The sequence below is a fragment of the Pogona vitticeps genome, chromosome 3, assembly GCF_051106095.1.
Source record: "Pogona vitticeps strain Pit_001003342236 chromosome 3, PviZW2.1, whole genome shotgun sequence".
Taxonomy (NCBI): Eukaryota; Metazoa; Chordata; class Lepidosauria; order Squamata; family Agamidae; genus Pogona; species Pogona vitticeps.
Genome location: NC_135785.1, coordinates 235,647,136 through 235,675,051, shown reverse-complemented (window position 1 = coordinate 235,675,051; position 27,916 = coordinate 235,647,136). Strand labels below are relative to the sequence as shown.

Below are 27,916 nucleotides of genomic sequence, written 5' to 3'. Positions count from 1 at the left end.
ACATTTTGTCCATGTTGACAATAACTCTGCCTACTGAATTTTGATAGGGCAGATGAGGAAAAAAGTTTCATTAGTTTTAGAAGAGTTTACCAAAAGGCATCAAAATTAGCTCTCTCTCTCTCTCTCTCTCTCTGTGTGTGTGTGTGTGTGTGTGTGTAAGTGAGTGAGTGAGTGAGAGACAGACAGATACAAATATATAGGATTATAGATGGCAGATACTGACAGTTTCACTTTCTTTCACAGTTTAATTTTTAAGACCTTTCCCAGCTGAATATGATAAAATTGCAAAATCACAGAATGCGGTCATTTTTTGATACATTCTTTTTTAAAAAAATGCTAATGAAACAAATTATTACTGTACCAGCCAAGTTCAGTAGGTACTAGTATTCTTAGCATAGAGAAGACCATACCTGTATTGTGCCTCTTTGTGGAACTTCTCAAAGAGGCACTAACCCAGTTTTGTCACTAAAACAGCTGAATACACAGTGATTCAAACCCAGATTTCTTAAGAGCTAAGTGCTCAGAACTCCAGGTTTAGATAAACATATCTGTCCATTTTGATTATTTTTAAAAATCCTTAGCTCTTTCCATTCTGAAGATATTGGTAAATTCTTAAGCACAATAAATCAAATTGAAATTCTCCATATACTTGAGAAGTAATGGCTCTGTGGAGTGCAATCTCATGGCCTGAATAATTGGAGAGGTAACATTTTAAAATTAAATTGTATAATTATTTTTGCAAAAACGTAAAATTGTCCACTGGTGATGAAACAAGAAACAGTCATTTTAAGAGGAAGCAGTCAGCTGCTGAAGAAGATATTTCGTAAAGAAAGAGAGAGAGGAGAGAGAGGAGAGAGAGATGGGATTGTAAAGTCTTCCATTTTGAATTTGGAAATGGCATCATGGTGCAAGTTAAGGATATTGGTCTGTTTTCCTCTTTTGTCTCGGCTAGCCTTATACTGTAAGCACAGCTGTCTTTAAAGCATGGTTGTAGGATGCTGTGCTTTAAAATCTCAGTTGTGACCTGAGTGAATGCTTATGGACGGAAATCCTGTGGGAGTCTGGGCTTTTTTCAAACCTGCTTTTATGCATTGGCTTTTGCCATACGTTGAGCTTGCTTCGCTTCTGTCACAGTCAAACAGGACAAGACAAAACAAGCAAGGGGAAGAAATAACACACAAATTTCCGCATCCACAGCATCTGGAGTGAGCATCAAACAGATGGGCTCTTCCACCCCGATTATCCTAACCGCCTAAATATAGAAATATGTGCCTTTTTAAAATAAATTTAAATTACCCGAGGGGGTCGCGGTAGCGCATGCTAGGACACTGCGAACGAGTGCAAATAGAAGTCAGCTGCTGGGAGAAGTAGGGTTGGTAGATCCCACCAATGTCTGTCTGTCTTGCATGCTTCCTCTCCTCCACTGTATTCTCCCTCTTCATTAGAAAGCTTATGCCAAGCCAATGATGAAGGCTGTTCTCTCTCCATATGGCCCCATCTGGAGACAGAACAGCCTTCGTTTCGCGCTCGTGTGTGTGTGTGTGTGTGTGTGTGTGTGTTTGTTTGTTTGTTTGTTTGTTTGTTTGTTTGTTTGTTTGTTTGTATGTGAGCTTTCAGTTTAAATCATGACTAACATTTTGGATAGATACTTGTGCATACTTATATTAAAGATAATATAAATCAAAATACTGAAATCTTTTACAGTGACTCTCAGCAAAAGGAGAAGAGGCTGGGCCATCAGAGGCTTTTCCTGAAGGAAGTGTTCTAGGGATTGCTGTTACACGGGCTAACATTCTTAGCAGGATGCACCTCAGGAATTAGTGGAGAGGATAGCTGGCATCCCCACCTTATAGTTCGAAAAGTGCTTGCAGTACATTTTATGTACAACTGCAAAGCAGTGTTCTAGGACAGTGGTGCTAGAGGATGGCTGGCTATTGCAGGTGTCTCTGTTTCTTTATCTTCCCTTCTCTGTGTGATAAGGCAGTGAAAGTTATTCTGCAGCCTGTGTGTGTTTCTATACACACACACAACACACACACAATACGTACTATTTTTGTTGTGTTGGATGTGTGGCCTTAAGTGCAAATGTAGAATTTATTTGAGTCAAAGAATATAGCAATTTATTTTCAGTTGGTATGCTAGATTTCTTTTCATTTACTTGCTTTAGGACTGGTCTCAATAAATTCCTCCAGGTTTTCGCTTATCCATGCATGAAATTAAGAGGAAGAAAAGAAAAGGGCGATCCATGTATTGACAGAAAAACAAGCACAGTCTGGTAGGTGGAGCCCAGTCTGAGGAGCGTAAGTTACTGTCTTTGCTCCACCACTTAATTTCTTTGCCAGTGGCATAGTATTCTGCCGCCTCTGTTAGTTTTCTCGTCTGTAAAATGGAGATAATTTGTTACTTGCCTTTGAGGGGGACTGGACGGATTAATTTTTTGGAGTACAATAGTTCTGTGGCTGCATTGCTGATGTCTCTTTATCTATGTGCAGCTCTTAGTTTCTGGCAGACCAGCAGATAATGCATTTTATGCAAAGCTGCATTTAGCCATGGTTTTTCTGCTTCAACAGGAGTTTGGAGTCCATTACCCTTGGGATCTGTTCTAGCTCTGCAGTTCTATGATTCCATGAAAGCTTTTCAGTGGAAAGTAAAACTTGATTTTTGTTTTACTAACAGCACATGAAAGGTCCTGGTGCATTCTCTCTCTGTCTCTCCCTCTCTTTTAAGATTGTGCATATGCACAGTGGTGCTAGGAATGACTTTAGTGATTATAAATATTCCATTCAGCAGCCATGAAATGCAGAATATCAGGAGAAACGGCCTAACTGTTACGGCAGTACAGCAATGGAACAAATTACTTTGAGGAGTGGTGACAACTCCTGTGCTGGAGGCATTCAAGAGAAAGTTAAACTAACTTCTGTCAGGCCTACTTTGATTTGGATTCTTGCATTGAGCAGGAGATTGGACTCGATGTCCTGATAGTCAATCCCCTTCAAGCTCTGTTATTCTATGATTTTGTGATTGACTTTGGGAGAGCAGGAAGACTTGGGATAACATGGCAAATGTGGGTGATGGCGGGTGGAGAGAAAATGTAGGAAACTAGAAAAGAGAGTGGCAGGTTGGAACCTTGAAGAGGCATTCACCTTTTGTAAATTATTGCAGGCCCAGTGTGTTCACTACTAATTTTCTATTCATTGCTGTATCTGTTGCATTTAAATAGCACACTAAGATAACTAGGCACTAGCAAAATATAGTGCTTAATCAAGAAATGGATACAGTACTTATTACCCAAAATCTCATTATTTCTGGACCTTTCTGCCACTTGTGTGAAACTCTCACTCTACTTTGACCTCATTTGGAACATTTTTCATAGCTATCTTAAAGCAGACCGTAAGATATCAAATATTACATACCACTCATAGAATTTCTAATGTCAGAAAGGGTGACCAGACAGGAAGCAGTATCTTTGACAGAAATGGGATTCTACAGTTTGATAAGATTGTGGTGTCCCAATTATTGCCTTGCTTTAAAAAAGTACACACTCTTTTTTTCTATATCACTATCCAAAAATTGGCATTGAAATTCTGTCCCTAGTTTTATATTATATGTCTGCTTTTCAGATGGTAACTTTTCTAAGTACAGTGGTGCCTCGCTTACCGATGGCTCTGTTGAGTGACGAAATCACTTTGCGACGCTGTTTTTGCGATTGCAAAAGCGATCGCTTTACGATGTTTCCTATGGGGAAAAATTGCTTTGCGATGATCGCGGGGAAGCTATCATGGCAAAGCCCCCATTTTCGCACAGCTGATCGGCGGTTCCAAAATGGCCACCGGGGAAAAAATGGCCGCCCGCTGTTTTGCCTCGCTTTAGAGGCACCGAAAATGGCCGCCGCAATGGAGGATTTTCGCTTAAGGTGAGTTTTTAAGCCCATAGGAATGCATTAAATGTGTTTTAATGCGTTTCTATGGGCTTTTTAAAATCGCTTTGCTATGTTATTGCTTTGCAGCGATTTTTGCTGCACGGATTAACATCGCTAAGCGAGGCACCACTGTATATAGATCTCTTTCTTATCTTCTGACTAATAAGTCTTAACTGAAAAATAACCCTTAATATGATATTGAGTTCATAGGGCTGAATAATTAACTCCCTTCTAAAGTAAGTGTATTTCTATTGTTAAGTAATATATTTTCACTGATTCATTCCCTACAATAATTGCTTGAAATATATTACCTCATTATGCACAAAAGTAGTCAGTAGATATGTATCTAGGCTAGAGATGGGAGTATTTGTATTCAAATACAAATATCCCCACACAGGTGGCGATAACAAGGGTCCAGCCCCATGGGGCCGGACGGTCCACTCACTGATCCACCGTTGCCACGGACATCACGGTTCTTCCAATGGCTTCACAGATCGCGATTGACTAGTCACTCCTGGCAGGAGGCGGGAAGACAAACCTTGCTGCAAGGTTGAAGAGTAGCTTGCAGATCACAATCTATAGAGCCATTGGAAGAATTGCGGCGTCCACAGCAGTGGTGGATCGGTGAGTGGATCGTCTGACCTCATGGGCCTGGACCCTTGTTATCACCACCTGTGTGTGGATATTTGTATACACTATTAATATGAATACCCCCATCTCTAATCTAGATTTAAAAAAATCCCTCCAATGTTTTCACAAAACATGGGTTAAAATTTAATAGCATTAGATCCGATTCTGTATTTCCCATTAGGCCATAGGAGGACTGACCATAGAATAGCTGTATATTCGTGTCTGTTCTTAAACATAGTAGTTGTTTTTAATATTCAATGCTGAATTGATAAATACTGTAGTTGATTTTAATGAAGCTGCACAGTTATAGCAGATAAATTTGTGCACTCTCAGCTTCTCTTTTTACTAAGGTTTTCCGTAAATAAAATTTGTTTTGTGCTTTCCCAAATAAACACGACTATATGTTCTGCTGCTTTCTTAAAATGCCTTTTACTAACTTGACAGAAGCATTTTCAGAACAAGGAATCTGCTTAAAATGTTCATCTTTACCAAAGTGTTTGCCTAGCTAAAAATTGGTTAAGTATCATCTGCTGAGATTGTTAACCATGGCATCCTATTAACTGCACAGATACTTATTTTAAAATGAGAATCTCCTATTGTTATCTTTGCTAATTTTTTTGTTAGTCTCAGGAGCCACAAGATGAAAGCTTTGTCTTGTGTTTTTTTTATGTTGACTTGTTATTAATGTAGATTTTCCAAAAATATTTGATATAAATCTTCAGCTGAATTTGTAAATAACCCTGAAATTTTATCAAAAAAAGAGACAAACACATCTCTATTCTATCACAGGCCTTTTGAGCAACTTCAGATAAGAATATTTGCTGCTGTTTGGTAAAGTCACTAACATTAATCACACTTTCATAATTACAATCTTCTGAATCTTGTTTAGAAGTGATATATATGATGATGCTATATGTGGATGTTCACCTTTACTATAAAGCAAAACAGTTTTAGATTTTTGTTTTAAGACCACAGCTCAATCACTCATTAAATAAATGTCAAAAAGCCAATATTTAAAGAAGATTTATAATATTGGCTAGTAACAGAATTTATACAGGTGGCTCAAGCTTCAAATGTATACCCACTTATCTTGGAGTAGTGTACAGTAATTGAATTAAGTCTGAAGAAGTGGACTTGTCCACAAAAGCTCGCATTAAAATATACTAGTTAGTTTTTAAGATGCCATGACTTTTTGGTCTTCTTTATTTTTTTGTTTTTGCCTGATGTAAATTGAATGAGACTTACCTTTGAGCAGACAGATATAGAACTGCACTGTTATTTGGGTATAAAGATCTGATTATGACCTGATTTCCTGTACTTTTGTATTTTTCTCTCTCTCTTTTTTTTGCTGTTCCTTTCATTTTTTTTCCTGAATGGTAGCATTTTAGGTAAAAAAAACCCTACCATGAACAGAATTCATCTTCTACCAATTTTCGAGCAAAAGTTCTCCCTTGCTGCTTTTTTAGAATTGATAATACAACCCCATTCTATTCATATCTTCTGAGACCTTTTACAGTATTTAAGTCTGTTTTTCATTCACTCTCTCTAAAATCTATTATTAACACAATACATTTTGAAATAGAGCTCAGTAAATGGCTAAGTTACATCAGATTTAAGAAGGAACATAATAATTATCAGTAACTGACTCAGTGGCTTAATAGATTTGGAACACAAGGAATATTTTTTTCTTATAGTGTACTAACTTAACTAGTACAAATTGAATTAATAAAAAACCTGCACTGTAAAAACTTCTGCTCATGATTAATTAATTTATTTGAAATCTCTAACCAAGACAACAATTTATACAGGTATCTCTGTCACTTACTTAATAGCACTATGACCAAAAGTGATAATGCAGTATTACTAAATACTGTATGGTAGAACTAACGATGTGATCCAAAGATTTTTAGCTGTTGATAAATAGAGATGTTTAATACCATTCATATATGCAGCATGAGGATCTTACAAATTGTACTAATGACTGGAGTGGAGAAGGGTTCAAACTGGTTTCAAAGTCTAGAGTTCTGTGGAGTCTTCCTTGCCCACAAAATAGCAGCATGTTCTCCTCCTGTTACATTGCTTCAGTAAAACCATTTGCCACTCTTGCCATGTTAAATGAAATGCTGACTACTGTTAGGTGTGATGAGTGGCTGCTTTTCTTTCTACCTCTGAAGCTGGAGAAGTAGACACAGATTGCTCTGGAGTTGCATGGTGATCTTGATGCCTCATTTCCAGTAGTGGTAAGAATGCTAGGATTTGTTTAACAACACATATGGGTGGGATAAGTCACTTTGGCAAGCAGGACTAAGCCCACTGACATTTCCTGCCCTAGAATAATAACGGAAGATATTGCAGAGTGACCTCTCTTCCCCTTTCCCATTAGGAAAGGCCAAGTGGAGAGGAGACCACTGGATCCTGCTAGTGAAAGATACCTGAAATGCCTTTAGGCAGCAGAATCCAATAAGATGTGCTCCTTCTCTAATCTTGAACCTGCCAAGGACATTGTTGGGAGTGAGTGGAAACAGTTGCTCCATAGCTACTGCTATAGATCAGCTAATAAGCCTAGTAATTGCTCATAGATGAAGATGACCATAAATAATTCAGCATCAACAGCATATATTTTTTCCAAAAAAAAGTTGAGTCCAGCTGACTCAAAAAGATCAAAATGCATTCCTTCTAGCAGTAAATGGCAGTGGAAGTCATAAGATTTTGAACAAGCTAGGAAAGATGTTCCTTTCCCATTTGTTTCTGCAGTGACTATTCTTCTCCCTGAAATAATGTTTTTTGCATGCTTGAACTAGGAAATCAGTAGAGTAGAATCATTTTTTCCTCTCTTGGGAGTTAGTAGCTGAACTGATAGGACCGGAGTTCTGCAAGTGATAGTTGAATGGGGTTTAATTTATCTACATAATCCAAGAAATTAGCTACAGTAATCATTGCCCAAACCTACTTTTATTGAACAATTTGTAGTAGACCAAGTATCGACATGTCTTTTTTTCATTTGCTGAGAAAAACGTGTCAGGTATTTTGAGAAGTCTCTGTTATAAAATAGAAGTTCTTTGTTGTTGTCATTGTCAATTTTAGATAAAGTGCTAATTTTTAGAGCTGTGTGCATTGCTTTTGACAAAACAGTACTTGTATATGTGTTCTTGTATGTGTATATGTGTGTTTGTGTGTGTGTTGTTTTTTGTTTTGTTTTTGCCTAGAATTTAAATACTGTACTGTTTAACCTTCTGACAGTTCTTTATGGTTGAATAAGCAGTCATAAAGCACAGTGAACAGAGATGCTGTTATTCTTTTCCTGAAAATAGTTTTATTTTCCAGGCTTTGTGTGTATAGAATTGGGGAATGATATAACTCAGAAAGTTATTTAAATTAACCTACAGAGTTGTCTAATCTGTAGAAATGGACAACCTATGGACATTATCTGGTATAATGTCACTGGATCGAGACATAAAGATCATGAAAAGAAAACGGACTTGACTGAAAAAAATCACAACGAAGAGTGCAACTAGCTTTCTAGAAAAAAAAGCTTTTTAGAAACGGTGTTTTGGGAAACCTTAAGGTCTCTCAGAAGTGAAATAGCTGTTCTCTCATGCAGAAGTTACTGGTCAGTGATGTGTGAAAGAATATGCATGCCTTGAAAAATGCTTGGCCCATCACTGATAACTTCCATTGTAGACGGGTTTTGGAAATGCAGCTGCACTATATTTTTTTTCAGGAGTTTTCTTCTAGGTCAGTGGTTTCCAACCTTAATTAACTGAGGTGTTCTTGGGCTACAACTCCCAGAAGCTTTCATCAATAGTTATGCTGTCCAGGGTTTCTGGGAGTTGTAGTCCAAGATCACCTGGGTTACCCAAGGTTTGGAACCAGAGATCTAGGTCACTTCAGGTCTTCCATTGAGAATCTGCAGTATATAACCTAGAACACCCCTCACAAAATATCATTTTCTGTTTATTTCTCTGTGTGTAGCACTTTTGTAACACTAGTTAGTATGCCAGGACACCGGGAATGGAGGGAGAGAAAGGGGGAAAGAGATCTGTGCACGTGCTTACTTGGGCCTATCGAACCATTAGGAGGAAAGCAGGGAGTAAAACATCAACTGTTGTTGAGTTGTGAGCCTTTTTTGTTGCAAAGACTGTGATGGCTATGGTATAAGAACTAAAGGACTGAAACCTCTCTATGACGTGTCCGTGAACTTTCCAGTCCCAGTTTTCCAGCCAAGGGCCTGGAAAAACTCCCCTCAAAAGCCATGCCTACTGTAGGTAAGGCTGAATAGAATGGGCTCCTTAGCAGGAATGATATCAAGTGCTGCTCTGTGTGTTTTCACAGTGCGAGTGACCACTGAATTTTTTTTTTTAAATCTGGCTCTAGATCTTCATATTGCTCTATTAGCAGGCTTTCTGATCCATATTTCTACAACTAGCTGGTCCAGAAGCAGTTTTCCCAATCCTTGACATTGGCTACCTCACATTTGTGATTTCTCAAGGCGATTCCCCCCTTCCCGCCCCATTCTCAAGCTTTTGGTCCTGAAATTCAGGGCCTGGGAGGCTGTTGGCCTGGCAGCCTTATTGGGAGATTGAACCGGACAAACATGCTGAGTGCTGTATCCTCAGCTGAACACTACTCTCAAGTAAATAAAATAATCTTCACACATGCCCATACTCAAGTATTCTTTCTGTCTCTGTCTCATCGCACTGTCTCCTCTTTTTACAAATGACTCCTTGCGCTGCAGATGGGGCTTAAACAGATGTCTCCCACTGACACCATTGAAGGTTTTTAAAACACTTGGTTGAAATGGGAAGAAGGATGATTTTTAAAGGGTGCAGGGTTTAAAGTGTTAAGGAGCAGTGTGAGCAGTGTACTGTATCTCTGTCCTGCCCCAGCAGTGACATTGTCCCCTGTGCTGCCTATACTGTATAGGCTTTAAAAAACCCTTCATTTACACCAGTATAGGGCTCTCAAAAAAGCTGTCTTGGGAGGGCAGTTTAGTTTTGGTGGGAGGTTTGCAGAGCTGGGGAGAAGAAGGTTAATCCTTTTTAAAGGTTCAGCTGTTTCTTACTGTATTTATTGATTGAATTTATTTTGTGTTATTTATATTGTTTTTCTTTCCAATCTTTTTTTGTTGTTGTTTCATTGTGTTATTGATCATGCGGCTTTTATTTTAGCTGCTTTTAGACCATTTGTGCTGAAGACTACAGGGTAGAAAATTAATTATAAATAAAATAAAAAGAAAATCGCAGAAACAAATGATGTTCAAAAGTACAGACTGAAAGGAGTCTTCATTTCTTTGAATACTGAAGAACATGATCTGTGCACCAAGATATTCTCTAATACCACAGCCTCTTCATTCGATGATATGAAATTCATTGTTTCTTCAGTAGTCCTGCACCTCATCTAAAATACGCAAATAATCATGTTGATCATATATGACTTAGCTTTCCTGTAAGGTTTATAAGGATTATTGAGTTAAAGTTGAATTGTGTACAAAGTGCTTTGAATCAGAGATGCTTGAAGAATTCAGTCTTTCAGTTAAATGCAAAATGGTGTGACCCATATCGTAAGGTTTGTGTAGATGGCAAACTAGCTAATAATTAGTTTGCAATTCTCAATCTTATTTATTTATTTCAACATTGTAATTAGAGATGGACATGTACCAGAAAAACAGTCGTTTGTGGCTAACCACAAACCACCATGAACCCAAGGAAAAACAAACCAGTTTGGTGTTCGTTTTTCCAGTTTGTGCCTAAAGGGAGGGGGCTACCTGCTCCTGTTCCCTGTGTTTTCTTTGCTTCTTCTACTGCTGCCCCAGGTGCAGGCTCAGAGGTGGTGGCTGGCTCCTGGCAGGGAAGCTGGGCCCATTGCCACTGTGCATGTGCAGCTCTGGATTAACCATTACGCAAAATAAAGATGCGCTTATGGCATCCACAAGGGAGGAGGGCACCACACAAGTTTTTTTCCCCAGTGCCTGATTTATCATGAACCATGGTGCAAATGGTGCACCTTCCTTAACAAACCACATCCTTTCATCCAAATCTGTGGCTCCCTCTCTCTTTCCCTCAAGAGCCCCAAGAAAACCACCTCCCTACCTAAAGCAATTGATCGTGAATGAAACACAACACTGCTAGCCTATTGAGCCTATCTTTAGATAGTTTTTCCCCCCTCCAAAAGCATTTCATTTTAATCCAACCTGGTGTGCATGCATGCTTGTACTCGTATTTGTGTGCATTGAAATAAAGAAATTCATTTACATTTCCAAGAGACACAAGCAACCATTAACTCCGCAGACACTCATGTACAGAAATTTAGGATTTTTGTCAGGTGTGCATTTGTTCCATTTGTTATGCTAAACTATGTTACCACCAATGGTGTGTGTTGCTTTTGTTGGGTTGGGTTTTACCACACCCTGAGATACAGGGCACAGGGGTGCTCCTTGTTCTTGATGCAGTTCTTCTCACTAGAAGTGGAGGCTGCTTTTCACAGCTAAGGAGGGTATGATTAAGGCCGGAGTGGACAGAGATAGCCTTAACCTCTTGGTTAGAGTAATGCATGGCACATAAGACTGTGTTTAAAGACATTCAGAAATCGAAGACTATGAACACTTAATTCAGACTTTGTATTATATTTGTGTGCCTGCTACTTCCTGTTTTGCTTCAGAGTTTGACTGAAAATTCTAGTTAGAGGACAGCCTGTCAGAATAGGTACCTACCTGTACATAAAGATCTTCAGTGGCGAGTCCTAGCATTGTCCCTATTGTAAGTGATGTAAGTGGCTTCTGAAGAGAGGGTCTTGTGTGTAGCCCAGTTGTAAAGCACCCTTGTCAGGGAGGTACTTTATTTTTCTAAATTTTTAAGGTGCAGTTACAATCACACTGTTTTCCTGTGCGTTTTTTTTTAATGGTTTTGTAGCCTTTTAGTTTCTTATTTCTGTTTCTGGAGAATTGCGTTTACATTTCAATTCATTTGTTTCATATGTCATAGAAATGTTCATAAGAAATAAATGAATGTCTAATTCCTTTCTCCTGATTTATTCTCTGGTATAAAATATAAAATGAGATGTAAAAGCTGTGCATGTGCAGTTTAGAATGTGTAGGTGCCCAAAGCCCACTCACTGTAGTGTGTGCAAAATGCTGACATTGAAATTCTTAATGAAAACTTGGTTAATTGCTGGGACCAAGCAACCTGACTAAGCAATCTTTTATTGGCCAAGTATTTTCTCAGTTTAGGTCAGTTATCTTTATTGTAACTTGCAAATGTTTTTTTTAAAACTGTTGTTCTCCATGCAGCTATAAAGCGCTCTCTCTTTTTTCCTTCAGGTATTTTTTTCCATTTGGAGGGTGGCGGTGGCAGGAGAGTAAATCTTGTCTTGTCTTTCCACCTTTGTTGAAACCACAAATCCCAGGAGGCAGTAGGATCAGGCACATGACCCATGGCCCCATCAGCATGTGTGTTTCAGTGTTACAAGCCAAAGGAGACCTTTCAGAAATGAAGATGAGATTACTTTCCAAAAGCTTGTCAAGAAAGCTGATGATTACTGGGCCAATTCCAGATTGAGCCGAGAGCAGTTTTTTATTCAACGCTGTTGTCTGCCTCTTCATTAAAGAGCCCTCAAAGCCTTTCCTTGTCTAGTGAAATCAATACAGGTTGTTGTTTTTCCAGCACATGCATTGTGAATGCTGATTTTGAGAGTGCTTCAGTGCAAATCTCAATTGTGATTCAGCACATCCTGCCTTTGTACAATTTTAAAAAATTCATTTGTTCTTCAGATTTGTGCCAAGTTTTCAGACACAAATTGATTATTTTAGTTTAGATCCTAGAGTAGACTGCAGAACTTTGTAATACATACCTTGTGCTGAATCACAATTGAGATTTGCACTAAAACTAGAGAAAATTTAAAAATAATTCAAATTTCTAATAAGAAGAATACCTTTTCAACCATAGTAGCATCAAGGAAGAGTAACCCCAAATTAAAGTTACCGTTTTGCTGGATGGAATAAAGATTTGTCCATTTCCTATATCTCTAAAAGTAGAATGAATGTGTTAGTGTTTTCATTCTGAATTCTTCTTCAGGATGATTGGCTCAGGGAAAATGGAGCCCTGTGATTTGACACACTTCTTGCTATACCCTCAGTGAAGCTATTCACTGGCATATGACGTTGGTGAGGGTAAGGACTAAGAAATCAAGCTGAGCGAGATCTCCTGTCCTGTCTCTCTTGGGAGCCATCTAGTCTCATCTTCCTGCACATGACCATCACTGAAAGGGTGATCAACAATTTCCTCTTCCCATACATATACTTTTCTACATTGCCTAAAGTAATCACACTGTCTGAACACATTTGGTTGCAAATACATTAGAAGCTGCAGTGGCAGAGGAAAAAAGTACGGATTAGGAGTGAAAATCTCCTGACTGATTAGCATTGATTTATAGACAACAGAAATGCAGATCAGACTGTCCTAATCCAGAAGCATTTCCTGTGATACTTCTTAATATAGTTGCCCTCTGGTAAGTGCAATGGCTAGGATCTCTTGCCTGCTTATGCCTACGTAATGCAAACAGTGTAACTTCTGGAGGTAAATTAAGAAACCATTGTAGACATTACCTGTTGCCTACTGGGTTGTGTGATCCAACATTATGTCTATGAGGATTTCTTAATTTGAAGCAATTTATTTCCAAAAGTTACGCTGTTTGCAGAGCTACAAAAAAGAACTTGGGCCATTGTACTGTAGGTTTCCTACTCTGCCAAAGCATTGTTCTACATCTTTGTTGTCCTAAATTGGCTATGCTAATCTCTGTACCTTTTGCAGAAAGCAGTTTCTTCTACCTATCTTATTGCCCTGAGGAACTGCCTCTTTCTAGATGAATGATGCTTCCATTGGCTGCTCTCTGCTGCTACAATGGTTTCTATTTTGTGGATGTATGGATTATGCACCCTGATTAGGGTTGCAAGAACTTTATTCACGTGTTACCAAAAGGTTTGATTCGAAACGGTGGTCAAGGAATGAATTCTAGCTCTGTCCCTTTCCCGTCATTATCTCCATGAAGAGAAGGACTGTCTGGAGAGGAAAGCATCTGCTATAGATGGAGTCTTTACAGCACAGTTTGGAATCTTGAAAAATGAGGGTTCCCAGCTATGTAGAGAGTCTCCATATGTAACACATGGTTACATGTGTTTCATATGGAAAAAAACACATTTCGTTACATACGAAAACTGAAAGTGACCATATGCTCATATCTAGTTTTGGAAAAGGCTTGCTGTGAAAAATGCAGCCTCCTCTTCCCTGAAATGGACAGACATGCCTCCTAGAGGCTTTGAGGGGAACAGTTCTTCATTTTCAGGCCCAATTGTTTTGATAAGGGGATGGAGGCCTGGGTTGCACTGTTGGGTTTGGTGGACTTTGTAATTCCCACCCCATCCACTGTAGATCATAATGATGTACTTTTGGTGGCTGCTGATTCTGTGGCTACATTTCGGTTTCTGCTGAACTGTGCTAAACATTTCTTACAAGAGAAATTTCAGTTGTTTTCATGCTGCTAAGCTAATTTCAAAGAAGGGTAAATGTTGGAGAGGTTATTATGGGTTAAGTTCAGGATTCTTGTGCCTTGTTTTCTTCTTTTTCTCCCATGCAACAATATCTGTGTCAGTTTATTTTGCCCATAATCATATATGGGTAAGAGCTTTGCCCTCCCTTGGTGATTAAGGTCAGACAGACATGCAAGGAACCTAATCAACCTGAAGTGAGGGACTGAAATGTAAATACCATTGCCCTCAGAGAGAAGGAAATGAAGCTTTCCTTCTGTAAGAGGCTGTAAGAAGGAAGAGAGTGGGATAGGATCCTGTGACGGAGGCTCTGCTATGGACAAGGAGATCTTTTCAACCACAGCATGGTAGGCTCTCAAAACTTGGAAAAAAGAAGTACTGTATCTGTTGCACCTTAAATACTATTTGCTGTATTTTAATGTGAGCTTTTGTGGACCATGTTGACTTCCTCAGACCACTGAGGAAGTGGTGTGATGTGCATGCACAGAATAACGTGGGAGTGTCATAGAGGCTTTCCATGGGGGCTCGTCTGTGGACAAGGAGACCTCCTCCTTCAAAAAATAAATCTCTGTTGCAACTCTAAGCCAATTTGCTAAAGGAGTCCATGCCACTGAAATTTGGGGGAACTCTGAGTCAACATGCTTCTGCTTGCACTTTTAGTTCTGGAATAGTGTAAAACAACTTAAATAATCTATTACTAATCATTATTATCATTGCCATGTTTAGAAATATTAACATAAGGCACTTTGGAAAATTTACTTCAAATAAATAAATATAGGACATATTTAAATGGTGCATGGATTTGTCTTGGCTGAAACAAGTGTGGAAATTAAATAATGAAATAAACAAATGAGCATGCCCCCTCCCTTTCTTTTCACTCTTCTGCCCCCCCCCCCTTTCATGCCCCATTTAAAATCAAGCAGTACATCTAAGGAAATGGTGTTGGCTCTTTTCTCTCTGCAAGACTTTGATTTCCATTTGAATAGCAGCCTTCTTGCTAACCCTTCCACGGCAGCCCAAGCATTCAGACAAGGACCCCACTGTTCATGGACTGAATGTTCAGCCAGCCCTGACGTAGCTATCTTTATCAATGCATTTTATTCAGCTGGTTTTCCCTCCTGTATACAAAGTGTGAGCAAGGGTATGTTGTTTTTCAAGGGGAGGGGAGAGCTTTCCTCCTGTTAAACATACTCCACTTCACTGCAGAGCACTTCAGCCATAGCAAACCCCGCAGCAGTATCCACTTGAGGTTTGTCACTGGGCCTTCTAAAGACTTGCAGCTGTTTTTTTTCTTGGGGTCCTATTTTATTCGGTCATAGCCTGAACTCTGCTTCTGTCAGTGTTTGCACATGCAGCAGCGTGTGTGTGATTTCATTTAGTTAGCTCCCCTTTCTTGCTTTATGCTGCACTGTATGCTGTGTTTATGCTACTTCTTTATTTTTGTGTACAGTGGTGACGACAATGCGTTCCGTTAAAATCGCTGTTAAGCGAAATCATTGTCAAGCGAAAAAAACCCTATTGAAATGCATTGAAAACCGGTCAGTGCATTCCAGTGGGGGAGATACCTGCTCGTCCAGTGAAGATCCTCCATAGGGGAAGCCATTTTGCATCGCTGTCTTCCGGAAATAGGTCCGGAAAACAGCAGGGAGCCATTTTGAAAACCCGACGATCAGCTGTTTTTAATAGTCGTGAAGCGAAAAATTGGTTCCCAAAGCAGGGAACTGATCATTGTAAAACGAAAAAAAAAAAACCCACCGTTGGAATCATCATTTTGCGGTCACTATAGCGATCGCAAAAAACCCATTGTCAAGCGATTTCATCGTCTAACGGGGTAATCGTCAAGCGGGGCACCACTGTATAATTTTTCCCTTTTCTACCAATCTTTTAAGATGCTCACCATTTATGTATACTATATACATACACATTCATTCCTGAAGACTTAAGTACCTCATGGCATTCCCCTAACAACTTTATCCTCATTGAGCTTGCAACACAGAAGAGGGAAGTCAGGTTGTAAAAGTGCATGAGGGTTCATTAGCTGAAAGCTTGAATGAAATGTGAGTAGGCAGTTTTAAGTGTGCAATGAATAGAGCATTCAGTGCATCTCAGACTCATTCTCTGGTACCGCAGTGAGGCCCCAGGTTATGTACAAAACTGCAGAGCATTCCTAATGTTTTCCCCTTTAACAAGAGCAAGAAAAATGTATTTGTGCTGCCTGTCCCTCAGCATCTGTAGTAGATGCAGCCTAATCTATTTGCTTTTGTCGTCAGGCATACAACTGCGTCTTTCTCTAAGAGTTCAGTAGCAAATTGTCCACAGTGCCACCATCCTCCTTAGTGTGCTTTTTACAGTTTGGTTCTGGTGATAGAAAAGGAAATGTCGCTCTGTGTGTGCATGCGTGCACACGTGTGCATGTATCCTAGGAAGGAAGGGGAAGATGTCAGGATGTAAGCCGTGACCCTGTTGTGATTTGCTAGGCATTTCAAAAACAAAAGACTGGGCATTCCCTCGCTTGGACTCATTCCTGCAGCCCGTTGTGAATATCCAAAGCTTTGCTCACTGAAACAGTTTGATTCAGATGTTGTGCTGCTTCCTGTGCTATAAAGTTGTCTTAGGGAGGACCACACAAAGACTTGCTTGCTCATTAAAATGTAGCTAGAGTCTAGGATGTTTTAATTGAATGTAAGGATTCTAGTTGTAGGCATAGACATGTGGCAGAGAAGACAACTTGTGGAATTTAAAATAAAGTTGTTATACTGTGACATGCACTTACTAAAAGCAGAAATAGCTGCAGTATGTCTAAGGCTGAAATCCTGTTGCTGAACCTAGTTTACTGTAGTAGAATAAGCCCATTGAATCAGTGGAAATTAGTGCCACTGATTCAAATGGGAGTGACTACTCAAGTTCTGATTTACTACGCTAAAGCAAATTGCATCTAGAGTAGGCTGATTTGAATCAGAGGAATGTACGGAGGAATTGACTCACCAAATCCCCACTGATTCAGTGGGCCTGCTGCGGTGCAGCTTTCTATACCAGGCTTGTCCAACCTGCGGCCCAAGGGCCGCATGTGGCCCAGGTTAGCTCAGCTCGTGATGAGGCCCAGTGCAATTTTTTATTTTTAAAGAAATTCCAAAGTTTCAAGTTACACTGCCGGCGCAGGGAAGGAAGGAAGGAGTGGGAGGGGAGGGGACAGGTGGGCTGCGTGATTGCATTGCGCCATCCCCGTCAATAGGTGGACCCCCTCCCGGCCCCATAAAGCCGCCGGAGTTGAAGCTGGCAGCCTCTGCTGTCTGAGATCACAGCTGCCGGTAAGCATGCTTGGAGCGGGGCTGCGGAGGACGGCTAGGGCTCCCCCCCATGCGGCCCAAACCAAATGTATGTGCGGCCCAAAACAAATATTCATCTTCTAATGTGGCCCAGCGAAGGTGAAAGGTTGGACACCCCTGTTCTATACTAAGCGGTATGATTGCAGCCTAAGTGTTTTAATACTACTGTATTTTGATCATATTCTTGGTAGTCTATTTTATATACCAAATGCAATACTATTATATATTTATTGTGCAATTTTCTCTCTCTCACTCTGTGTGTGCATGTGTGTGTTCACAAGTAAGCTGTATTCCAAGGTCACCGTAGAATTGCAGGCTTCTTATAGTGATATTGTTAATGTGACTGTGTTTTGTTTTCCTGAATAAATAGTTAATGTGTAATACGCACACTGATATTATGTCTTTGTAAGTTAATCCTCTACTTCAGTGGTTCCCAACCTTTTTCGAACTGCGGACTAGTTTAGTTTGTGGGTGGGTGGCGTCTGTGCGTGGGTAGGCAGAGCACATGTGCATGCGTATGTGGTCAGGGCACCTGTGCGTGGTTGGGATATACATGTGTGCGGGGGGGCAGGGCACCTGTGCGTACACGTGGGGCTGGGGCATCCATGCATCTGTACATGCGTGTAGGATACCCGTGCGTGCATGATTGAGTGGGGCACCTATGTGTGCACATGGGGGCAGGGCATCAGTGCGTGTGTGAGCAAAGAGTGTGTGTGTCCGTATGTGTGTATGGGGGGCATGCATGAGGGGCAGGAAATCTGTCTCCGCGGCTCAGTCCTGCCAAAGCCACAGCCTGGTACAGGCTGCGGACCGGGGGTTGGGGACCCCCACTCTACTTCATTTAGATGCAGTGCTGTGTTCAAACACCCATTTCCAAATTCTGTCCCGTTTGGTCTTCAAATGCACCAGCTGAAACCTTTTGATTTTCTAGTTCCCATGATCCAAAATAGCTTCTTTCTTGTATAGTGCCTGAACTGTTTCCAAAATCAGATAAAGCATATTTAGCATTGTGATCTGTTACTTTAAAAACAATTGTAAAATTGTAAAATAATGATCCTGTATTAGTGGTTTTTAAAACATTGTCCTGAGTCTTAAGAAGGTAATTCCAATCTTGTAACAACATACTCTGTATACAGAAAATGTTTTTTGGGAGTTTTTATCAGAAAAAATGGTGCTCTGCTGAACAGGCATATTTTATTGGCATCAATTTCTCCCTAGTGTTTAAGATGCTGATTGTGCCTTTTTCTTTGAAAAATAGAATGCAATCATTGGATTTAGTCTGATTATATGATACCCGCTGGTATTTTTCTACTGTTCTCTTGGACTTAGGCAGGCAAGAACAATTAAAATAGGAGTACGTCTCCTATAGTTAATAGCCAGTTTCTTATTACATCTATACTGCAGTGGGCAACTCTAGAGCAGTAGTTTCAACCTATCTGGGGCCCCAGATACTCTTCAGCTAAAATTCCCAGAAGCCTTCACTACTAACTGTGCTGGCGAAGGTTTCTGGGACTTGTAGTCCAAGAACATCTGGGGATGCAAGGTTGGGAACCACTGCTGTACAGATAGGATCTCAGCCCCCCAGTATCCTTTACAGATCCCATCACATTGGGGCTGAGAAGACAATTTTTATCCATCTACAGAGTTCAACATATTTCTGAAGAAGTCTAATGCATCATATTAGCATTGAACTGTATACTTAACTGTGTTATAAATTGGATATCACTCAAGCCTGGCATGAAGAAACAGGCACTGCAGGAAGTGCAACAGAGAAATGCCTGACCCCCCCTGAAATCATCCACAGCTGCAGAAGAAAGGTTCAGCTCTGTGAGATGTACAATCAGTGAAAGGCAGGCCTGGAAGTTGGTAAGACAGACTCTGACAAGGAAAACAGGATAATTCGTCCTCTTATATTACAATCTAAATCTAGCAAACAATATACTGTTCCTAACACTGCAGCTTGTGCAAAGCTTTGTAATATAGTAAGGCCCTTGCCTTAGCAATATAAGGGCCAGCATTCTTCTGTTGGAGACTATAGACAAATACATAATAATCAAACAAGAACAGCAGTAAAAATAAAAAGGAAAAGTAAGAAAAAATCAATAGTTGGCTGGAGGGAAGGCCTGAATAAACAGCCATGTTTTTAATTGGGTTTTAAAGGTGCCCAGCGTGGGGGCCGCGCGAATCGCCGGAGCTAGATTGTTCCAGAGGCGAGGATCCACTGCCGAGAAGGCCTGGTTTCGTGTCTTCTCCTTCCGGGCCTTCTCCGCGTCAGGCTCCTCAGCCTCACCTCCTGACTCGCGCGGGTGATCTGGGTAGACCTTGGTGGGAGGAGGCGTTCCACCAAATATAGTGCTATATCTTCCTTAAAACGTGCTGCTTATATACCACCCCCTCGTGCTTAAAGCCCTCTGTAAGCAGTGTGCAGTTTAATTATGCAGGTATACATTGCCCTGTCATCTGTGCTCTCAATGAGGACCTACAGCTGCTGCTGCAGGACTCTTAGATGGGTGAATGGGCCCATTTCTCGGGGAGTAAAAGACACAGGGGAGAAGTGCTGGTTCTCTCCCAACCTGTGCCTCCACAAAGGTGACACAGATGTTTGGCTGAGCCAGTGGCTCCCCCCAAAGCAGAAACAGTGCAGATGGAGGAAGTGACAGAAGGAGCTACTGTGGCAGATCTTCCAGGGGTGGGACGAACTTGGGGCCTTTGTTGGCCCAGCATTACCAACATTCTCTAAATGGTATAGGCCGGTTGGGTTCAGTGGTCTGAACTAGACCTCAGCCTTGGACTGAAGTCAGTGAGGACCCTCTGAACGGAACTAGGGCCCACCTGAGGGCTGAGAGGAATGGAGAGAGGGTAATTAAGCCCTACTCTGGACTATTGGGTGGGAAGAAGAAGAGGCCCAACTGAATGTTTTATCCCATTCCCCATCCCTTATAAAGACTAGTTCCAGTCTGGAGTTCATGGAGCCTACGGTCGAGGAGACCCGCACAACCACTCCCAACTCTGGGCAGGGGTGGCAGTGATCACAAAAGGTTAAAAAGAAAAAGTATTTGAAGTGTCCTCAGAGGAAAGTAGCAACTCAATATAGATTCTAAAACACTGGAGTACCTTGAATGCATATCACTAGAAATATGTCGGAAGTGATTCCAAGCAGAACCAGCTTTCATTTGACTGATCCCTCTTTTCTAGGATGTTAGATGGCAACTGTCAATCCAAGGGTCCAGCTGGCAATGTAGGTGTACGTTCAGTGGCATGGAAACAAAGGCAATAATAATAATAATAATAATAATAATAATAATAATAATAATAATAATAATAATAATAATAATAATAATAATAATAATAATAATAATAATAATAATAATAATAATAATAATAATAATAATAATAAAAATTCCAAGCATAAAGTACTATGTTTTAGGGGAGCTAGTCCTTTTGTCAGAGAAGTTGCACAACGGTGCTTCTAGAAAAAATGAACTGTGGCTTGGATATTAAGGGAGCTTCTTTGTGGAAATTCCCCCAAAGAACTTGCTTGTGCCTTAAAACTGTGTCTTGCAGGCCTTTCTCCACGTCTCATTGTCATCAGAGGTTAAAAGAATGGTGTCTAGAAATAAAGACTTTGCTGTAGTGGCACTGCAGTTTCAGATCTCCTATCTCTTCTCCTTTTGGTACCAGATAATCTCTTTTTTATTACCCAGGGATTGCATCCCTAAGGTACAAACTGAGCACAATCTGTTTTATATATTGAAAAGTGTGTTCGTGGCTGCAGTCAACGCAGTCAGTCCCCTTTGCCTCTTGAGCCCATCAAAGCTTTGTTAGTTTTTACCAAGACTTTGTCCTCCCTTTGGGAATGGAAAGCAATCACTAGGAATTTGTCAGTCATGGATTTCAAGCTTCTAGGCATCAAGAGTTTTAGAGCCAGTAGTCTTCAGTTGTTGTGTCAGGCTGAAAGGAGATAGGAACTTGAAATGATTTCTGGGTACCTGGACATAGGTGCTCTGAACTTTTAAAGCAAATCAAACTTCTGTAGCTACTGTTACATTTGCTAATTCAATGCGATTTTAAAGAAGTATTTTATATTCACTGGCTTAAAACTGCAAGAAAGCTTTAATATGACTGCAGATCTACCTAAGAGCCAGTGATTAATTATTGCAAATAATCCTCCTGTGCTAGTTGTTGATTTCTTCATCATGTGCAGAAGGTACATCTCAAAAAGAGGATGAAGGGTTTCCCTAGAAAAAAAATAATCACAGCTTGAATTAGTTGCATCATTATTTTTTCATGGCTTAAATCAGGCTTGTCCAACCTGCGGCCCGAGGGCCGCATGCGGCCCAGGTCAGCTTGTAATGCAGCCCAGTGCAATTTTTTATTTTTAAAGAAATTCCAAAGTTTCAAGTTACACTGCCGGCGCTTGCGGCCGGGGAATGTCACAAAGTAGAGGGGGAGAGAGGGAAGGAAGGAGTGGGAGGGGAAGGGACAGGGGGGCTGCGTGACTGCATTGTGCCATCCCCATCAATACGTGGACCCCCTCCCAGCCCCATAAAGCCGCCGGAGTCAAAGCTGGCAGCCTCTGCTGTCTCAGATCACAGCTGCCGGTAAGCGCGCTTGGAGCAGGGCTGTGGAGGATGGCTAGGGCTGCTCCCCCATGCGGCCCAAACCAAATTTATGTGCGGCCCAAACCAAATTTTCATCTTCTAATGTGGCCCAGGGAAGGTGAAAGGTTGGACACCCCTGGCTTAAATTTTAGCCTGCTTTGTCAGATGCAATCTTAAATTGGCAGGTCATAATAAAGGGGAGTACATTGAGTTGTATACATTGTTTTAAAATTTTTATGTTGTTAAATAAAAGTAAGAAAAATATTGATATTCTGGAAGATTCTCCTTTCTTTGCTTCAGCAGCATTAATACTTGCTAAGGTTCCAGAAACTGTGCTGAGTTAATGCATCTCAGTTTAAAATTAGGAGAAACAGAAAATAAACATTGGGACAGAGATAATAAACTTCAGAGTGACTGCAGGAGGGGAAATACATAGTTACAATGACAAAGAATATTGAATTGGTTTTCATTTAAGAATAATGCCAGTGGGGAAAAGCTCATGTAGGTTCTGTATACAGTGGGGTCTCTACTTAAGAACGTCCCTACTTAAGAACAATCCAACTTAAGAACAGCTCCATTTGCTAAATTTTGCTTCTACTTGAGAACAGAAATCCAAGATAAGAACAGGAAAAAAAACCTTTCCTGCTCTTTTTTTAACCTTAGGTCATCTTAGGTTAAAAAAAATTCTCCCCCTAGTGGTAGAGTACGTATTAACCAGCTTGCATTAGTTCCTATGGGAACTAATGCTTCAATGTACGAACGCACCTCTACATAACAAAAAAACAGCCAGAACAGATTAATTGGTTTTCAGTCCATTCCTATGGGAAATTTGCTTCAACTTAAGAACGTTTCAACTTAAGAACACCATTCCAAAACCGATTAAGTTCTTAAGTAGAGGTTCCACTGTAGTTTCTATGGACAGAAAAGAGCAGATACGGATTAAATGGTTTTCAATGCATTCCTATGGGAAATGCAGATTCAACATAAGAACTTTTCAACTTGAGAACCACCTTCCAATACGGATTAAGTTCTTAAGTAGAGACCCCACTGTAAATGACTTACCTATTTGCAGAGAACAGAGGTGGGAATTATTAATTTGTGTGCCTTAATTCCCGTAACTATTCTGGCTGGGGTATTCTGGAAGTTGTAGTCAAAAAGAGCAGGGTGGGCTTGAATTAAAGCAAATTGATTTAATTCATGATTTTAAATCACAACTTAAATTTTAAAAATTGTTTTTTAAAATTTAAATCAAAAATAGATTTTTATTTAATTCATTATTTAAACTGTGATTTAAATTGATTTTAAAAATCATAGATTTTTATCCACCCTACAAAAAAAGTAGTACTTGCTGTCTTCAATAGAAAAGGTGTTCCCCTCTCCCAGTTCCATTTTTAGTTTTTCTGTACTTCAGGAAAGCCCAGCAATGATCCACATCATACTTTTTAAAAATGTAAGACTAGGAGATGTAGGAAATACAAAAAGTTGAAATGAAAAAAAGTCTGCAGTGCTGTTAAGATTTTTTTGGGGAGGGGGAAAAGAAAGATACATTTATTTATTAAAATGTGAGGAGAAGCAGAGGGCTGATGCTCATTATTTATAAGTGTTCCTGCTGTTTTGACATGAGATCCAGAAGCACTTTGATAAATGTGATGGAAGCTTGCATAGTTTCATTGCCACTTATCCGAAGTGCCTCTTGTATTCTCCCTTGAGATGGTGTTTCATAAAAAGGAAATTCTCCTGTGACTTTCAAGAGATACCTGCTGAGTGCACAGTGATGAAAATAGAAAAAAAAGAATGAAACAAGTACATGTGTTGCAGTGTACAGAGAGAGAGAGAGAGATGGAGGAAATCAACAAGGAGAGGAGGAAAGACATTTGAGTCAGCGAGACCACTAAAAGGATGGATGAACCAGCCTGTATCTGTTTCATGTAATTTTTGCATCTGTAAGTCAGTTCCATTCAGTTTCTACCATGATTTGCAATTTTTTTTAAAAATAGCTGTAGTCAGTGTGGGATTCTGTTTTTGTTTTTTTTTAAAGTTCTGAAAAGTAGCTTCTCCAAGTTCCTGAAAAGGAGCCACCTAGATCAAAGGAACAGTTGCTGAGTTTGGCAAACAGATGGGTGATATTGGGGACTGCTGCAGCACAGCAAACATTCCTCCCGGAGCACAGAAAGAGTTCCGACTCCTGTCCTCTGAAGATGCCGGCCACAAAGACTGGCAAAATGTTAGGAAGAACAACCTTCAGAACATGGCCAGACAGCCCGAAAAACCTACAACAACCATTCCTCCCTTGTTTATGTGAATGTGTTGCAATTTTTCTGGTATTTCATGTTGTTGGACCAGAGTTGAATTTAGTGCTGGATGTTTTGTGTCTGGATTTCAAGCTATCTGGGCAAGATCACTTGTGTGTTGGGCTCATCTCTCCAAATTCCTTTCCCTATATAGCATCTTTTTAGTTTTCCCGTTGACAGTTTTAAATCAGCACAACCTGAAGCCAGAGACATGATGGCCCAGTGCTAGCTTCCCTGTCATTTGACTTTGGGTGTTCCTCTTTGGACATAGCAGACTAGTGTCAGCATCCCATGTGCTGTGTTCTGAGTTTCAGAACCTCCTATGTTCTGTTACAGTAATGTGGGTCCAGTGCTCTTTGACACAGATGTTTGCTCCTGCACCCATTTCCCCCTCTTGCATCGAAATCAGTGAGAGGTAAATTATTTGCACCAGGTCTGGAGCTAGTGCAAAGTGGTACTCTTGATGCAGTAGGTCTGTGTCTGTAGACAGAATGAAAATAGTATAGGACACAATGGATGTTTTCTACCCTCCTATAAAAACCTCATTCTACTCACAGCTTTTTTCAGGTATCTTACTGCGTTGTTTTTGTTAGTGTGTTGCCATGTCTTGCATTTAGTTGATGGATATATATATATATTTATTGGTATCATTTCTCTCATGACATTTCTTCAATTTTGGACTTCACCTTAGATCCCCTTTAACGTCTTAGTACCCAAAAGTGTATCCTGCTGCTACTGAAATTTCTGTGTATTGTTTGAGACTCGCAGTCTCTCTGTGCATGTGGCAAGCTTGTGTGCATTTATTAGCTAAGAAGGCAATAGGACAAAACTATTTTCAGCAACATGACCCTTCTGAGCCAATTGGATTGTGCTGATGAATCCAATTTGGCTCAGACAGGGCCACTGTAACCTGAAGGAGCATGTGTTGCTGCCCTTCTAACCAACTTGTAAAGAAGTTGATAAAATTAGGAATGCCGTGAACAGATATTAGTTGCAATGCTTGACTGATGCTTTGTTTCTTTTTGTACTGTACTGTACAGTATTGTAATATTTTTGCTATTTATTCTGTACAGATCACTGCAAAAATTGCTCTTAAAATCCATTCTCCCATTAAGTTGCAGATCGCTACACAATCAGTAGTTACCTTGAAAAGTTAGAGATTGCTTGTAGATTGTGCACATGGTAATGAGTGATAGCTCATTGCACCAGCTGTATGGGGCAAAGAAAAGGAGCAGTTTCAAGTAGCTGCATTTTTGGCTATGCTTCAGTATCTGGTGTCGTTGTCCAGGAAAAGATCCCTGAGGATTTCAGAACTGGGCCAAGTACAGCATGAAACTTGCAATCATATTTCTAGGAATACTGTAGCTTGATTCCTTAACTCTTTCAGCTTGCAACCAAAGTGTTAAATGATTGGGCTTAGTCGCTTGCTTTGATGACAGGAGCGGAAATATGAGTATGCACTTAAATACTGAATGGTGCCTGAGTTTATATTCCCCCCCCCCCCTTTAAGTGATAAACCACACTGGCATTTTATCTTCCTTACATCGCCTTCTATCCTTAGCAAGCAACTGTTCGTTAATCCCCAGGGTAGTCCCTGGGAGAGATGGAGATTAACTATTCTTCTTTAAGGAGTAACATAAGACCTCAACTTTGGAAAGAAGGAGAGGCCTCCCCAAATACTCCTGAAAACTGAGAAGGAAGTACATTTTGCTGCTGACTTCTCTTTAGTTTAGCTAATGCTGCTATTGATTTTCATATTGATCAGCATGTTTTTCTTTAAATTGACTTTTGCATTACATTGGGGAGTATTTTTTAGAGTGAAGAGGAACCTCTCCCTTGATGGCTGAATTTGTTGTTTGGAACGAGCTTTTGCCAGTCTTATCACACCAGAATTTAAGCAGTTGGTTCTAGGTATATTCTCATTCACATCTAGATATGTGAGCCTTGCTAGACAGGGCTAAAAACATCTAATTTAGATTCAAAAATGTGGTTCACTACTTGCAATTGCTGCAGTGTTAAAGACTGGAAGAATGCTTTGCCCTTCCTTTGTCATCACAGCTAGAGGGGACCAACATAGGAGAATTCTCCTAACTTTCCTAATATAAAAAATGTAGGAAGCTGCTTTACACCAAGTCACAAACTGGTCCATCTAGTACAGTGGTCCTCAACCTTGGGCTTCCAGATGTTCTTGGACTTCAACTCCCAGAAATCCTGGCCAGAAGAGGTGGTGGTGTAGGCTTCTGGGAGTTGTAGTCCAAGAACATCTGGAGGCCCATGGTTGGGGACCACTGATCTAGTACATGAACCATCAGTGCTGATTGGAAACAATGCCTTTCTTTGCTTTCCAGGTTTTCAGACATGATCCTTGCCTAACTTTACCTGGGGATCCCGGGCATTAGCTGGTGGTTTCTCATCCAAGTCCTGATCAGGTTTGATTGTGCTGAACTTCTCATATCAGATGTGATGACTTGTGTTCAAGAGGTTAGATTATCTGTGAAGTCCTAGAACAGGACATGGTGGCCAGGTGATGGGTTCTGGATATAGGACATATTTCCTCAGTTGTCACCTTTTCTTGTGTCACCAGGAGGTCAATATCTAAAATCCTTTTGCTTAGCATAGTAAATTGCACTAATTAGGCCCTTTGAATCAGTGAGAATCTGGTGAATTAACTCCTTTGTAAATTACATTGATTAAATAGACTCACTCATGGTAACTCACAACTAAAGGAGGCCCATTTGAATCAATGGGACTTACAGAGGAGTGGACTCACTAAATCCATGATGATTAAATGTGCCTACTCTAAATGTAACTTACTACACTAAGCAACAGGATTTCAGCTGCTGTGTCTTATCCTGATCTGCTTTATAGGGTTGTCGTGATTATAAAATGCAAGAACATGATGCCCATTGCCCTGATCTCTTTAGGGAAGAATCAACAAGAAGCCGTTGACTGCATGCGAGAGCATAACCTGACCCCTTTCTTTGCCCTTCTTCAAGCAATTTCTTCCTTATTACTTGCTCTGGCTGCTTTCTTTACCTTTGAAGCTGAGATACGTCATCTGATTTCTGCTAACCTCTCCAAAAGCTCTTACTAATATTAAATATTAGATTTTTTAAATTTATGGATGTGTGATGTAATGTAGGATCCTTCAGAAGATCTGGCATGGTGTAATAGTTGGAATGCCCCCAACTTTGGAGTTGTAGGTTTAAGTGTTCAGTGAGCTGTGGAATTCAGTGGGTGATTTTCAGCCTCAAGCCTGAACTCTCTCTAGAAGCAAAAACAATAAAAGTGAGGCTGTTGTACTTTGGGGAAATAATGAGAAGGGAAGACTCATTGGAAAAGATGATAATGTTAGGAAAAGTTGAGGGCAACAGGAAAATAAGATCAAATAGGAAGCAGATAGACTCTACAGCCCTGGATTTGTAAAAATTGAGCAAGACTTGTTAATGATAGGACATTTGGGTGATCATTCATTCATAAGGTTGCTATGGGATAACTTGACAGGATGAAAGAAATACTTTGAGCCAATATTGGTCTCTTCAGCCTGACCTGCCTTGTATTGTGAAGATGGGATGAAGAAGAGAAGTATGTACAGTATGATGCTTTGATCT

General features: G+C 40.2%; 1 protein-coding gene and 1 long non-coding RNA gene across 6 annotated transcripts in view; both read left to right on the top strand.

Annotated features, from left to right (window-relative positions):
- The window catches only part of IGSF11 (immunoglobulin superfamily member 11), a 235,217-nt gene that overhangs the window by 45,705 nt on the left and 161,596 nt on the right, over nt 1-27,916 (top strand). The window lies entirely within an intron of this gene.
- Nucleotides 1-27,916, top strand: part of LOC144588034 (uncharacterized) — a 53,734-nt gene extending 25,818 nt beyond the window's left edge. Inside the window, exon 2 of the long non-coding RNA XR_013543340.1 lies at nt 110-27,916. This is a non-coding gene — a long non-coding RNA (uncharacterized LOC144588034). The remainder of the gene's footprint in view (nt 1-109) is intronic.